The sequence below is a fragment of the Suricata suricatta genome, chromosome 5 (genome assembly GCF_006229205.1).
Source record: "Suricata suricatta isolate VVHF042 chromosome 5, meerkat_22Aug2017_6uvM2_HiC, whole genome shotgun sequence".
In the NCBI taxonomy this organism is placed as follows: Eukaryota; Metazoa; Chordata; class Mammalia; order Carnivora; family Herpestidae; genus Suricata; species Suricata suricatta.
Genome location: NC_043704.1, coordinates 146,898,355 through 146,903,471, shown reverse-complemented (window position 1 = coordinate 146,903,471; position 5,117 = coordinate 146,898,355).

Genomic DNA, 5,117 nt, shown 5'->3' with positions numbered 1-5,117 from the left:
TTTCTTGTGCCTACAAGCTGTCATTGTATCAAGTGATTTCTATAGCTCCAGGTATCTGGGCCACACTCAAGGCTGGAAATAGGAGAGAAACTAGACCAGACAAAATCATCACACAATATTCTTTTTTATTATCAGAAAAGAAAAATAGTCCCACAAAGCCTCCCCTTATATTTTATTGGCCAAAAAAGGAATAATATTATCATGTTTAGTTGAGAGACATTGGGAGAAGTCCTGGATTTTTCAGTGTTTTTACTTAGAAAGGCATGGAATAGAGGTGCTTGGTAATGACTTTTGAGTATCCACCTAACGGTGTATTCAAGAGGAAGAATGTCCCTTATTTAGTAAGTGGAAATCTCCATGGAACTTTATTTCTCCCTATTCATCCTGAGTGTATTGTGTATTTTATAAAGGGACAAATTTGAATTCAAGTACTTGGAGATAAATCAGTATTTCCAGCTGAGTTCTTCTTGAACATTAGGATTCGCTATAATGAGAGTGATCAAGTCATTCATTGTCCAGAATAGACATAGTTGAGAATGAAAATGGGGACTAATTACTCTTGGACAAGTGAAAGCTCAGTAATGTCCCAAGCAAACTGGTACATGTGGGACCTTGTCTTTAAAAACCCTATTTATAGGAGAGCCACAGGATCACTGATTCCTAACTGTTGGTTTTATGACCAAGCCAGGTAAAATGATTAACAACAGATGAAATCCGTGGTGAAAAGGTAGCATCTGCACCCAACTGGTGTGGAAAAAAACAGAAATAGTTCATGAATAGAACCAGCCTAAAACCTCTCCTCTCCCCTACTCATTGCCACTTGTCCACAGAAAGGAATAGGTTCATCCGAGGATAAGTTTCCAGATCTGCAGGGCATCAGTACTCCTCGGGGTGCCCTTGACAATTGTTCTCACTGTGATTGCAATGATTATTCATGCTCAAACCGATAAGCAATGGGACAGATCAATACAGGTAAAAATACCACATAAACTGGAAAAAAAGTGGTTACCTACATCCCAGCCCTAGCTACTATTTGATCCACCTACCTCTCCATTCATCCACATACAATTAAAAGAGAGAGAGAGAGAGAGAGAGAGAGAGAGAGAGACAGACTAATATATTAGGGATTTAAACCATATTTTATCACAGGTTTGCCATGGACATGTTTCAGTTTCAGCAAATGTAAGTACACAAAACTTAATCAATGGGTACCTTAAAAAAATACTGTATTAAGTAGAGCATATTAGTCAGGAACTTGCATTTAGTGTCATGTAACACAACCTCTTCCCACCCATCCCACACATCCAGAAAGACAGTAATTTAGTAAGATGAGGTTTTATTTTTTTTTCTTGGAATAAGAGCTTTGAAGGTATAAAGTTGTAGTCTGTAATCCTAGTCTGTGTAAGGCAAATGCTTTTCAAAACAAAAATATCCTCTTGGCTCTTCATCCTTTTTTTTTAAAATATTTATTTGTTTTTGAAAGAGAGAGAGTGTGTGTGTGAGCAGGTGAGGGGCAGAGAGAGATGGGGAGACACAGAATCTAAAGCAGGCTCCAGGCTCTGAGCTGTCAACCCAGAGCCCGATGTGGGGCTCGAACCTACAAACCATGAGATCATGACCTGGGCCAAACTTGGACATTTAACCAACTGAGCCACCCAGGTGCCCCATCTTCATTCTTAGTTATAAGACATAGGTGCACATCTAGCCATTAGGTCCACATTCTAGAAAAGAAAAAGGAAAAAACAAAGGAGGCAACAAAAAGCACACTATGTGCCTTCCTCTGTCCTCTTTAAAGAGTATTTCTGGAAGTTTGACTTCAAAGCTAAAACTTACAGCTCAATGGCCAAAAAAGTGCTATCAATATACACATGTATCAAATCACCAGGTTGTACACTTAAACTAAATGATGCTTTAGATCAATTATCTAAAAATGTAAAAAATGTACTAGGGCACATTTTCCATATGGTACTTTTGCGTAGTACATTCTGGAAAAAAATGTACTATGTTACTGTCATTTGGAAACAAATTAGGCTGGACATATTGCTGCATCCATGAAAACTGGTTTCTTTTAATAAGGAAAAGAGGATATTGATCATAGAAGTTCCTACCATACATATGGTTTATAATAATGTGCCTAATCTTTTATTGATGGAAATTTATAACCACCCTACCCCTCAATTTTCACTATTACTGTTACTATCTCATATCTGTCTTTAAAATGGTAGTAACAGCAAAACAGGGTTATAAATCTTCCCTCTCCCCAGTTTAACAAAAGTAAATCAAAATATAAGCTATGTTCAAGGAGTTGTTTGTTTTGTTTTGTTACTCCCCTCACCAAAAGCTGTGGTGTGAAACAAAGGAAGTGGAAAACAATCTCAAACTTCTCACAGTCTCATCTTAGGTAGGAGGAAGGGTTGGGGGACAATGCAGGAGAAAAAGTTCCTCATACTCTTTTCGCCTAGAAACATCTGTTCTTTCACATGCCTCTCTGTCTGTCTTATGGTAACTTGCTCTTTATCTTTTGATCAGACCTAAAAACTTCTCTTCCCTGAGCAAAATATTCTCCATCCAATGGTTCTTTTATTTCATCTACTCAGAGAATATGTACCCATCTTTCAGAATACTTAAACAGCATTTGTGCTGGCATTAGTTGTGTGATTATTGTCTTTTTTACTGTATCCTATAAATTCTCTATATTGAGACATTAACAATTAATCTTATAAGTTATTTGTTGAATGCTTATGAGCTTCCAGGAATTGTCTAATGCTTAGGACACAAAAGTTAACATAGCACCATCAGTGAGGATTAGAATATAATGGTTTAGATAGACTGCATTTGATGAAGGCTAGTGTGGGAGGCATTTTTTAAGATTTATTTATTTTGAGAGAGAAAGAGAGAGTAAGAGTAGATGAGGGGCAGAGAGAGAATCCCAAGCAGGCTCTGTGCTGCCTACACAGGGGCCCCAAGCAGGGCTCGAGCTCATGAACCGTGAAATCATTACCTATTACCTGAGCTGAAGTCAAGAGTTAGACACGTAACTGACTGAGCCACCCAGGGGCCCCAGGCTAGTATGCGAGGCATTTTTGAAGAGATGTGATTCGTTCAAAGATAAAGATGTAAAAAATTGCAATAAAATAGATATTTAAAAAGTCATGAAGAAGTAAGCAACATCAGGTTACCAGACTTGCACTCACTCTGTAAATAATTGTAAAAATGGATAAAACATTTGAGACAATAGTATCTCAGGCATTAGTCAATGGGTACTTGGAACTATGATAATTCAGAAGAGAAATATGCAAGCTCTAACAGGCCTAACAGAGAGGGCCTTCTGCGGCCTAAGAACTGACCAGAGGAAACATCAGAGGGTGCACAATGCTTATTCCAAGAATAATTTAACAAATACACACACCCTAATAGAATGAAACCAAACCTGGAAAGAATGAAAGGATCAGCCAATAATTTACCTGTTCATCAAAACAAAAACTATCCCCCATGAGAGGAAGATAGCTATCCCAAACATTGTAAAACATAGCATCCATGATTTTCAGAGTAAATTTTAAAAATGTTAATTATAAACAGAGTAGAAAACATGGCCATTGATTAATTTTTAAATAGTCAGTAGAATAGATTCCTTGATAATATAAATGTTGAAAATAGCTTAACAGGTTCAAAGCAGCTAATGAAAGTTTGATTAGCACTTTAAAGGAAAATGAGGCCATAAGAAGTGATCAGAAAGGAAAAATTAGAAGAAAAGCTGTAAGGAGGCAAGTGGAAATTCCAAAACCAACAATATAGTGATTGAAATGTAAAATTTATCCAATTTGCCTAGCAGGAGTTGGTACAGGGCAGAAAAAGGAGACAATAAATTGGAAAACAACATAAAGAACATAGAATACTGAAAACAAAACAAGTGGGGCATTAATAATCAGTGTACAATATGAATAGTACACTGTATCAATGTATTGAGAATCCCAAAAAGAGAAGGAAATTAATAAAATTAAAAAATTAAATTTGAGAATTCAAATTTGGTTAAAAATATAAAACATAATAAAGGCATCTGGGGATGCTTGGGTGGCTCAGTTGGCTAAGCCTCTGACTTCGGCTCAGGTCAGATCTCACATTTGTGGGTTCGAGCCCCGCATCAGGCTCTGTGCTGACAGCTAGCTCAGAGCCTGGAGCCTGCTTCAGATTCTGTGTCTCCCTCTCTCTCTGCCCCTCCCCCTCTCATGCTCTGTCTCTCTCTGTATCAAATATAAATAAGACATTAAAATATTTTTAAAAATATATAAATAAAGGCATCTGAAACTATACCTATAAAAATGCCAAAAACCAAACTCAAAAAAAAAATCTTGAAAACAAACCAAGAAAGAGACACATTGCACACAAAGGACCAAAGATAAGTTTAATGGTTCACTTTTTGCCAGAAACAGTCAAGGCAAAGACACAATAGAATTAGACGTAAAACTCTAAAATTAAAAAAAAAACAAACAACCAGAATTCTATAGGCAGCAAAAATATCCTTTAAGAAATACGATTAAGGGTGTGTGGGTGGTTCAGTTGGTTAAATGTCCCACTTTGGTTCAGGTCATAATCTCACAATCTGTGAGTTCGAGCCCAGCATTGTGCTCTCTGCTGATAGCTGAGTCTAGAGCCTCCTTTGGATTCTGTTTCTCCCTTTCTCTATATCCCTCCCTTGCTTGAACTCTGTCTCTCTCTCTGTCTCTGTCTCTGTCTCTCTCTCTTTTTTTTCCATAATATTTTATTGTCAGATTGGTTTCCATACAACACCCAGTGCTCTTCCCCACAAGTGCCCTCCACCATCACCACCACCTGTCTTCCCCCCTCCCCCTTCCCCTTCAACTCTCAGTTCATTCTCAGCATTCAATAGTCTCTCAAGTTTTGCATCCCTCTCTCTCCCCAACTCTCTCTCCCTCCTCCGCTCCCCCTGGTTCTCCATTAGGTCTCTCCTGTTTTCCTGTTAGACCTATAAGTGCAAACATATGGTTTCTGTCCCTCTCTGCCTGGCTTACTTCGCTCAGCATGACACCTTCAAGGTCCATCCACTTTCCTACAAAAGGCCATATGTCATTCCCTCTCATTGCCATGTAGTACTCCCT